Source organism: Gadus chalcogrammus, chromosome 16 (genome assembly GCF_026213295.1).
Source record: "Gadus chalcogrammus isolate NIFS_2021 chromosome 16, NIFS_Gcha_1.0, whole genome shotgun sequence".
Classification (NCBI taxonomy): domain Eukaryota; kingdom Metazoa; phylum Chordata; class Actinopteri; order Gadiformes; family Gadidae; genus Gadus; species Gadus chalcogrammus.
In genome coordinates, this window is record NC_079427.1 from 23,923,849 (window position 1) to 23,936,184 (window position 12,336).

Consider the following 12,336-nt stretch of genomic DNA (forward strand, 5'->3'; position numbering starts at 1 on the left):
ATGTCCGTTCTGTTAATATTTGATAGTTTTCTACGTTATTTGCTCAGCGATAACTTGTACAGAGCAATATATTGGAGGAGAAGTTATGTCTTCATCAGAGACAGAAAATTCCATCCTACTCTAAAAGCGTCTAACCCTTAGATGTGCATCTCTTATTGTGTTTAGCTCTCATGGTTGCTGCTCTCACTGAATTAATTCACAGACACACACACACACTCATTATTGTGTGAGAGAAATAATTGCTCACTGTGCGAGAGTGGCGCTGATTTAATAGATGTGAAACTTGAGAAATGCATTGTGGGGTATTTTAGCGTCTCCATTTCTAATATCTAGATTATGGTGCGGAAATCTAACGCTTGGTTAAAATCCCATTAAAGATCCCATCTCTTTGAGTTTCTTCTATTGGAACGCGTTCTCTTCTTCTGGTACGCTCTGGCAGAGAGTGGGCTCTGTGTGTCTGGGAGGGTGTTAAGCATACACATGAAAACATAACAGAAACTAGACATGAACATGCACAGAATAAAACGGCACCAAGTACTTGGCCACACATCGAAAAACACATATGGGAACACATTCCCGCTCACACACTCTCTCGCTTGCACATGTAGCGAAGATCATAAACTCACTCACAAAATACAATAAAAACCTCCAAACTGAGCGCAACACACAAAACAGGCATGCAATCGGGGTGCCAAACACACACACACACACACACACACACACACACACACACACACACACACACACACACACACACACACACACACACACACACACACACACACACACACAAACGCGTGCACGTTTGCAAACACACACACAAAACCCTAGGACTGAGTGATTTAATTTTACCACTCTGTCAAGTGAAAACAAGGAGTATCAATCATTGCCATGGCGACACAGGGGCCGTTAATATTACTGTAGTCCTGATTCATAGCACAAATGTGAAGAGAAGAGAGAGGCAATTAAAGAGAGAGAGAGAGAGAGAGAGAGAGAGAGAGAGAGAGAGAGAGAGAGAGAGAGAGAGAGAGAGAGAGAGAGAGAGAGAGAGAGAGAGAGAGAGATTGAGAGAGAGAGGTGGTTGAGAGAGAGGGTGAAGTGAGATATTTTAATAGTGTAGGAGAAGAGAAAAGTTGTTGTGGTAGAAACAAGAGGAATTTCATTATCCCACCTAGCATACGCTTACTACCCCTGTGACTGTGAGTCAGTGGGAAAGCACATCTATAAGGGAGTTTCATTCTCTCCTTCTCCCTTTCTCAACTATTAATCTTATATTGCAGCCTCAGAGTTGAACGCCATTGAAGCACATATTTATTGAAATTAGCATTATTTGTCATCATTTGGAACAGTTGTCATGTTGTTTTGCACGTTATAAATAACTTAAAGGTTGCGTAGGTGATTCGCTTTTTTGGCCATTTTTGCAAAATTACTTGAAATCCTTATCATAACCCGCTTACAGCCACTGAGTTAGAAGTACTGACATGAAAATTAAACTTGTCAATCATCTGTGGAACGGGCAGGGCTCGAAAAACTCCAGCCAATCATTTCCATTGCCACCGAGTTTCATTGGACAGTAAGTACGTCAATCAAACGGTCGTACTGCACTCCCCCTCCCCCCCTCCCCCGTGCCCCGCGCGCGACCCCTTCGTGCAGTACTCACCCAGAGCTCGTGACCCAGAGCAAGCTCCTGTTTGTTGTTATCCTGCGGTATCTACTGGAACTAGTTAATCCACATTTGGACCTAGCAGTAGAAGACAATTTCCATGGCAGACAAGACGCCACCATCCCCACCACCACCACCACCACCACCAGCAAAGAGAAGGAAAACTCTTTTTCAGAGAGTAATTGATAATAAAAACGCTGAAAGAGAAAAACTGAAATCAAGAATAATCCTAGGCGCTGCTTTTGAACGTTTGCGGCAACTGAAGGACGAGAAGGGTCTAAAAACCGATGCTTGTGTGGTGGTTGACCTAGTTTCAAAGTTTATACCGTTTATACTCGGTAATACCGGTGTTGAGACGAGTGTATTACTCGGTGTGAAAATGTCCACACCGCGGCAACCCTAGTGAAAACCAGGACTTCCAATACAATTATATGAAACAAACATACATTTTCTAAAAATAGTAATGATTTATGTGACCGTTTAATGTTTATAACATCTGGTGCAACCATAGCCGCGAGAACGTATTCTCAGCAGGGGGTGCTGGGAAAAAAAAACCCGGCCTGCACTAGACTCGCAACTCGTCACATTGATAAAAAAAGATATATAGCAGCGCAGCTCAATTACACCAGTGCATGCGCGCACAGTTGAAAATCGATCGTTGTGTTCACTTCCTTCACACCATGGTTCACATCCAGCTGCTCACAGAACAAGTTTAGCGCACCACCGCTACCCTCACACTTTTTCATATAACCTTTTTTCAGCACTAGGACATATGAGCATTAAATAAATGCTGCGTCTCAACATGCCTTGGACAGCAGCGAGGATGACTCGCTTTGCCACGGGCCGAAACAGTTCGGAGCGACCACAGCCAGAGCGAACACAGCGGGGCAGAGGAGTGTCAGGAAGTCTTTGGTGTACACATCAGTACGGCCTATTTGCACTACTGTTTAGTGGCAATGCAGTGTTTTATTCTATGCCTTTTTATTTTCGTATATTATTTCAATTAATACAATTTATTTATTCATGAAATCAAGATCTGGTCTTCAAATCTTTTTTCCAAATATAGGTCGTATTACAATGGGGTTTGTGTTTATATTCGGACCAATACGGTACAGCGGACGCTCACATGACGTTAAGCATTTCCTGGTGCATAATGTGACGCTTCAGAACCTAAAATCCCGTTTCTCCCCGTTGATACGACAACACATAACCGGCGTTTTCAGAAATCTCCACTTTGGCCGGAGTTTTTAGAAATTATCGTTTTCTGTGATAAGACAGGGCCTCGGACAGGGGGTGTTGCAGCACCCCCAAAACCCCTACTTCCCGCGGTACTGGGTGCAATTTACAGCTGAATGTAGTGCCATGTTGTTAAACGAAAACCTACGCTAGCCTGGCTTGCTCTCGCGCATCTCTGTTCGCGCTCGTGCATGATTGCGCGTCCAGGTACTTGGAATGGGTGGAGTCAGAGTCAGCGTTGAAGGAGAGGGGGTAGGACCATTTGAGTTGTGTATTTTCAAAATCTGCTGGCGTTTCGCAAATCGCGTACCCAACCTTTAAATGGTACCTCAGATGAGTAGCGATATACAGTAATCCGATACAAGTGATGGAGGAAATTAAAAAAGTCTTAGTTTATTATATATCAGTTTATATTATGTGTATAACATGACTTTTAACGAACAGCTAAAAGTAAAGGGAGATATTTGAAATCCAATTAATTTAATTTTGCATAAGGCAATTGAGGACATTAGACTTGACGTAACTTCTTTGAAATAAATTGAGATTTTCAGTATGTGGGTCTTGCCAAACAAGACATAAGGCCTGAAACAACAGACAATTAGATTAGAATGGATCCTTCTTTATGTTCACCATAACTCACTCTGGATGGAGGCGTCCTACCCGTGTCCAGATATAAAACAATGCAGATTCAACACATTTCATTAAGAGTCTTGGCAATAGGAGCAACACAGAAGTTGCTGTTGTTTTTAAAAGAAGACCAAACGTTGCATTACCGAGTGTGACATTCCTCTTATGGTGTGTTTTTTCATCGATTATTTTCCATTTCCCTCTGCTCGCGCCAAAAGCTCAGCATCCCACCGCCTCCTTCATCCCGGTCCCTCTAATTTATCTCCATTCCATCCTCATTAATCTGCATCAGGCCCTCCGGATGTGAATCAGGCGGTCTGTCCTCGCATCCCTGGTCTGATACCAGTCAACCCCCACAACCCCGTCCCCCTTGATCTCATCCCCCCCTTCCTTTCTTCCTCTGGTGTCCCTCCTCCATCACCTCCTGCCCATCCATCACCTTCTCTCTCCATTTTCTTCTCGCTTCCGCTCACCCAATCATCAGGCTCCTCCAGCAACCCGTCCAACCTCCTCCCCACACACAGAGACACACACACGCACGCACGCACGCACGCACGCACGCACGCACGCACAAACGCACACACGCACACACACACACACACACAGTTTCCTCCTATTCCTATACACCCCACACGTCAGCTAAAGAGACAGCTTTTTCGACATGCATGACTACAGGGAGATGAGTGGGAGTGTGTGTGTGTCTGCGTGTGGGTGTGTCTGTCTGTGTGTGTTTGTTTATGTGTGTAGGTTATTCTGCCCCACCACTGCCTGCAGCAGCATCACCGCCGACAGCTGCTTGATTCACATGACAGGTCGGATGCCCCAACCCCCCCACCTCCCCTAATGTCCCGCCCATTCCTCACCCATCGGACACAATTGCACCAATGCACACACACACACACGCACGCACGCACGCACGCACGCACGCACGCACGCACGCACGCACACACACACACACACACACACACACACACACACACACACACACACACACACACACACACACACACACACACACACACACACACACACACAAAAACGTCTAGTCCACTCTCTGTCTTACAGGTACAGGTGACCTGCAAAGGTGGTTCCATTTAAACCAGATTGGTGGGTATCATTAATGCCTTTGTGTGTGTGTGTGTGTGTGTGTGTGTGTGTGTGTGTGTGTGTGTGTGTGTGTGTGTGTGTGTGTGTGTGTGCGTGTGCGTGTGTGTGTGTGTGTTTGTGTGTGTGTGTATGTGTGCCTGTGTGTGTGTCTGTGTGTATATGTGGGGTTTAAAAGCAGTGACACAAATGCTGACAGAGTGCTAGTGTCTCTTTGACATTGGCATGAAATTGGCGTGGCGTGCACATGTGTGTGTGTTGCTTCATTACCAGGCTGGGGTGTTGGACGAAGCAGCTCACTGGTGCAATGCCAACCCCTCTCACACACACACACACACACTGTGTGTATGTGAAGGGCACGGCAAGAGCACACTGACTGATGGATGTTTTCCATTTATATTACGTTGTATTAGCTACATGCGTGCAAGTCCATGCGTGTGTATTTGTGTCGTTTATATCTGTTTCACCAAAGGTAACACAGATACGCTCGTTTATCAGTGTGAAGAGATAGTTAACCACTTGTTGGTATTTCAATGCAGGGTGTGTGTGCATGTACGTGTTCATATTGTAATCAGTATTCACTATTAATGTGACTTTATTTGTTTGATTATATTGCTAATATTTTACAGAATCTTTTTGATAATTTGATATTGTTGAGTATGACCAGATGTCTTCCGAAGACAGCTTGTCATGACCACAGTTAGTCTTTCATTGACTCATCATCCCAAGTCATGTGAAATAACGATTCTTTGTGAACATTTCTCTGCAACAATAGTCATGTTTTGATGATTCATTATTTAAGTACTGTACATCCAGGAGCATGAACGCATTACAGAAAACGTTTGTGCTGCAATTGTGTTGTTTGTTGAACTCATCCACAAGTTTGACACTTTCTTTCAGCTGTTGATCTGCAGATCATCTAATATGTGATCTAATTCACCCCCACAGTTATCTATGACTAACAGTACACCTCTCCTCTAACCACTTTCCCCAGTACAACCTCTGAAGTCTCCACCCCCACAGCTGTTACCAGTATTACCAGTTCTGAGAGTACAGCATAAACCAGCACCAGGACTCTGATTCAGCTGGACAGTGTCTGCAAAAGATGTTGCAACAACCAGTTGTAGTACTCGACATTCAATGAAACATTATGTCCTGCAGCTTTTGGTTGAGTACGCTGTGAGTATTTTCAAATTAATACATAAAAAGAAAAAATCTGAGTTAGTTGCTCTGCCTCAACTGTTTCAAATAAGGGCATATAGCTTCAGATCACAAAAAACAATACATTACCATGAAAGGCGCTTTGTACAGTAGTGATTCTCTCAGCAACATATTATTTCATAAAGATTGGCACATACTATTGCATTTAGGAGACGGCATGGCATTTGTTTATGGTGTGTGCATGTCTGCATGTGTGATGGGGTTCTACGTGGGGATGATGGAGTTGGGATTCGTTCCTGTGTCTACGGTTGTTACATGTAAGGTGTGTGATGTTGAAGTGTGTGTCATAGGATGAGGGGGGCGTGGAGGGATGAGTGATGATGAGCGCGGACACACCACAGCAGCTGGCGAGCGGGAGGGCTTTACCTGCCATTGTGAGGGTCTCACAGCAGAACTGTCTGGGTGGTAGGGACCTAAATATAAAGCCTTTTTGGTAACCATATGGATTACTGGTTCCCAACCTTGGTGTCGGGAGCCCATCTGGGGTCCCCTGATATGCAATTTAGGTCACAGGAAATTGTTGGCAAATGCTACATTTGATTATCCATTATTATTATTGAGCAAACCACTTTTTTTAAGGTCTCATAGACATATATAATATGCATATATAATACATATATAATATCAATTGTCGGCCTAATCATTCATAGCAACAAGCAAACTACTATCACTAAGGGTGCAGTAGAGAAGTACGATTACAATCACTAGTACAATTGATATTACATTTTCAGTGCTGGTAACAGGGCCAGGAAAAGGTTGAGAAAAACTGAAAAAGATAGTTGTATGCTGGGTAAATCACCAACACATTATCTTCCCTCTTTTGTAATCTTCCACCTCTTTAAAGCACAAGTCACACCAATGTTTTCATGAACAAGTGCTAGCAAGGGGATGTAGACATTGTAGTGGTTAACTTTTTCCAGCAAGGTGAATGGATTAAGAGTTTAAGCATTGATTGATTCATTGATTCGTAATTATTGACGTATACATGTTCATTTTTTGTGATATTCACAGGGCGAAAAAGCTCATTTATCAAAACAAGAACCCACACACTCACACACAGTGTGTGTCTTAGCCATGGGCTATTATGTGATTTTAATCATTATTAGCATGTCGTAAATATCTTGTATATCATCAACAGGGGCGTTTCTAGGTTTCTGAAACATCCGGGGCTTAGCCCAAGAGGGAATAGGACAGTGCGCGTGCGCCAAATTTTGTTGTATACTTTATTGCGCATGCATGTTTTTTCATAATGCTTTACCTAAATAAACAAAATAGGCAGGTAATTATAGCTTTGAATAGCGACCTGACTGCTGCTTATCCCCAGACATCGAAAGTTCCATTCAAGTTATTTCAGAATAAAATTAATACAAGTGAGACAGACCTTACATTACCTATATCAGGTGTGTCAAACTCATTTTCACAAAGGGCCACTCTATGATGAAATGATAATCATACTAAGGGCCGACATGGAGTTTGCTGACATGCTTTCTTTTTAATACAAAAAGAAAAAACAACATATCTATGGATATATTGTATACAACCTGCGTACAGGGTCATATAGGCTAGGTTTCATTTCAACATTTTGGGGGACAAATTATAGGTGGGGGGTATGGGGGTGCTCCCCCAGAAATGTTTGAGCGTCAAACACTTAATTTCCTGCATTCTGGTGGATTTTTATTCATCTATCTGTGCCTTTTCTGCATCATTTTATAGTGGAAATATTTTTTTTTCTGTGAAGGAAAAGACAACATTCAGTGTTCCTAAAGAAATAACTATTATGGAATATAATGCAGTAAGGCTCTCATGCATCCTGGATTTTTCAAAACTTTCTGCAAATTGAAAACATATCACATGTTTTGGGTATTTATTTTTTAGAGAATCATGAATCAGCACCCGTGTTAACTATTGATGACACTTAACATTGGTAATGAAATGACAGCCAGCATTGGAATTGAAAAGGGCAGCAGCTAGTTAGTTAGCTAAATTGTAACTTAAGGCAAAAGTTGGAAACAAATCATGTTAGCATTCATCCTTAGACACTTGACACAATCAGTCATCAATATTGACATGCTATTTAGCCTCATAGATTGGCCTATTTACAGACCACAAAAAACTGATATATTTTCTTCAATGCAAGTTCATAAATACATGGCTTAAAATCTTGAGCAGCAGAACAGAAATTCCTAGCAGTAAGCTACGCAAGAGTCCTAACAAATGGGGGCATGTGCGACGTGTGGATATAGCACAGGCTCTGCATGCAGCAAAAAAAAAAAAAAAAAAAAAAATTATATATATTTTTTCTTTTTTTAACAAAAAAGATTCGGGGCTAATCAAATTAGATCCGGGGCTTTAGCCCCGAATAAAACAGCCTAGTGACGCCACTGATCATCAACCTTTTGTATATACATGATCTTTTAAACCCTTTTCACATTATTAAATTAATCATTTATAACTGATTATATATATTTTTTACTAATAAGCATTAATTTAGAAACAATGCTTTATAAGTGTTGAATTCAGTATGAATTAATGCTTCAAAGTTGCACTTATTACACAGTGCCACCCAGACTTTAAAGTGAAACTAAAACATTTAGCTCCATGGGATAAAATTGCAGGGTTTCAGAGAAGAAGATAGTAGAGCAGAATATCTAAAAACAGTGGGGTACATTTAATTAAAGAACAGTGTGTGGGAGAAACCTACACTACCTAACCAAAAACTAATCTTGTTTTGCAAAAATGCAGGCAGTCTAGAAATGTGTTTTGCTGCCTGCTACATTATTGATTCAGAATTAACTAAATGTTTCCCTGTTTCAGACCAGTGCAGTACCACAACTAAAGTGGCACAACACATGCACAGCAAAACAGTGATTACAACGTAAAAACCACAATCGTCATTATTATCTACCAACATCAAAAACTATCATCATTAGATCTGCCAGTAATGATTATTTTTCTATTGATTAATCAATTGATTATTTTGTAGATCAATTAATGTAAAGAATTCATTTTCACCCCAAAACACAAATATTTCATACAGATGGCATTCCCTTTGACTAAGAGTAAGAGATAAAGAAAGGGGAAAAATATACTAATTACACCAACATTATTTGATATGTAATACTTAAAGGGGCTTTTAGCAATATTGATTACTTAGAATGATAATCACAGCTATCAGTGATATGGAGGGTAAGTAACGGAAGGCTGTGAGTGTTCATGCGAAGAGGGACGGGAGTGCTTACTGCGATAATGGACAGGAAGTTAGCCAAAACGATGACTTTGCTAACGGGTCCTTTAATTACGATATAGTAATATTCCCTGCTATGTCCCTTTAACTTAAAGGTACATTGTGTATAATTCATTTGCATCTAGAAGAACAGACTTGGCAGAAATGGAATACAATATTCATAGATATGTTTTTATATCAGTGTATAATCCTATAGAAATGAGAGTCGTTGTGTTTCACTTGCCTAAGTTTGAGTCCTTTATATCCCCATGGCTATGACTCATTTGTGATTTATTTTGTAATGTTGTTTTGTAGGATCTTAATGAGCGATGTTTTGTATGAAATGTGCCGTTGTATTCATTATCTGTGGTGTTAAACTATGTATCTAAAAAGCTTTACCGCCTAGGATACAGACGTCAAAATCAACCGCTCCACACGGAGCTCCACACATCCACACACTGTGGCGTTATATATATATATATATGGATCCTAGAAGCTTAATCATCTCTCGGACCCACCCTGGCAGGGAAGAAAGGCCTGTGCTCCGTGCCTTTAACAAAATATCAAAATATATATTTAGAGAATTAAATTGTAATATAGTTTCACTTTTCAATCCAAGTGCAAAATAGTGAAGCAAATGTCAGTTCACGGATAAGGGGGATTATGATAAGTGGGTGTGCATTATTTTATGCATCCATGTTTTGGAGACGTTAGTTTTCCTGTTTGATAACTTAAAGTAGGCTTTTGCGATACAACTGCACACTGTCAAAAGTAACCTGTATTCATGTATAGCAATGCAGCTAAAGTTTGCCTTGTAGCGCCGACTTTAATTGGGATGATTGATCAATACACATAACAGATGGCGGAAATAGGTCTATGAATGTAATTTACCACAATGTATGCTTTATGGCCAAACGTAAATACCTACTGGCCCCTTACAGAAGACAGGCCAATACAGGCCACTATGATTGTAGGAAAGAGGGGGGGAGGATTTGTTTAAGTTGGCTGCGGTCTGCAATCTCACTGCTAGTTGTTACAAAATTGTACATACTGGACTTTTTTATCAATCAATTATATTGATCACAATCATTTAAACATTATTTATATGACATTCCCTATACGCAAAGACATATGCTCAACATAATGGCCGATCCCCACAAACCCAATGCGCACACACCATCAATCAACGTAGAAAAGGCCCAGAGTCCAGCTTCAACAAGTTCTAATCAACACATAGGCCTGGCTATCATGCGAATGAGGTATGATGATTTAAGTTATGAGTGCTTGGAGAAGTCACAATTGCAACAGCTCTCCCTTCTAATGTTTTAGTCATTCGTACTGCATGCTCAGCATTGGCATATCTCCCACATGGTGGCGGTGCTACTGTGAAATTCCAAATTAAGTAGTGATATTGAAGAAGCATGTTTGTTATAACCTATTGAATTGAACAAATTGCATTTTTGAAATGCTGTCACGAATACTAAAATCAGAAAATCACATGCGTTGTTCAAAGATATTGCCGTCAATGCATTTTCAGTGTCAAAGTCCAGGACCAAAGAAGAGCATGTTGGTGCTCCCGTTTTCTGTAGCCTGGGGATTCGGACAGAGCTGCAATGAGCAGCTTCCCCCTATGTCTGGAAGCCAGACAGCCCTGCCGGGGTCAACACACTCCCTCAGCCCTCTAAGCTGTGGTCCCGGGCCCGGGGCCTCTCCAAGGCCCCCAGCAGCATGGCACACCTGTCAAACTCGTCTCGGCTGCAAAACAGACTTGGCACGCCGAGCCATGGTCACTACAAGATCATGTCGAGCCCAGATATCTGTTTGCGGTGTTGATTGATCACTTCTTATTGACCGTTTGCAATAAGGAAAGTTTTGAACGAATAGCCACGGTAATGCTAACTGCATCCATATGTCATTTAAAATTGGAAAAATCCCCTTTATTAGAATCCCTGGCACCGTATTGCTTTTTTTCCTCACAAAAAAAAAAATCCATTTAAACTAATATGTTTGTTTTTAAACCCTCTTCTCATATCCGAGCTGTCAATTTTAATTCTGTGGTATATCAGCGATGAAAAAGGGCTGGGGTCGATACAGAGCCTGATGTTGAGGAGAAATAAAGCAGCTTAATAGAGAAGAGAAGCACCCGTGCATACAATGTGAAGTATTGATGAGCTAATCCACTTTCCAGTGCAGTAGACAGAGGAGCTGGATACTGCCTGAGGAGGGGCGGGCCTGCGGGTTGACAATGAATCCCGCTCTGTGTGCTTTGAGTTTTCCATTCATTGTCTTATTGTTTGCTTTTCGTTCTAATTATAGTTTCTCAAGTTGGTCAGAGCAGGTGATTTATGCACTTGAATGTTGTCTGCAAATCCTGCCCACCGATCTCTCTGCCTGCTTGTCTGTCTATCTGTCTGTCTGTCTGTCTGTCTGTATGTCTGTCTGTCTGCCGACCTACCTGTCTGTCAACCAGCCTATCTGGCTTTTCTGCCTGCCATTCTCTCTGCCATTCTCTCTCTGTCTGTCACACCTCCCTTTCTCTGTCAAGCTGCCTGTCTGTCTGCAAATGTGCCTCTCTGTATGTCTTCCCGACTCCCTGTATCACCGTCGGTATTTTATCAGTCATGGAATACTATAAATAAAATGATCTTGCTGAAAAGATTTGTAACCCTAACGATTTGTGCTACCCCCTTGTTTGTGCATCAGACGAATAAGTTCAAAATAATAGATTCAGAGTCATTGTCATTCAGGAGAGAGATGACTCTTCTCATCAGATGTGTGTGTAGCGCCGTGCTAGACACACACACACAGACACACACACACACACACAGACACACACACACACACACACACACACACGCACACACACATACACACACACACAACACATACACACACACACACACACACACACACACACAATAGCACACGCACACACACACTAGCACACACACACACACACACACACACACACACACACACACACACACACACACAGACACACACACACACACACACACACACACACACACACACACACACACACACACACACACACACACACACACACACACACACACACACAGCGCTGTCAAAGTAATGATGACAGACCATGTGTGAATGTTTGCGAGTTTCCTTTTTTGATCAGCTAAATCAATGACAGAGGAAAACTGCCTTCCAATTTGGTCGAAAGAGACTTCTTGTTTCAAGGATGAGCAAAAACAGAGTAAACAAGTAAATCAAGTAAACTCAGAACAATAAAATC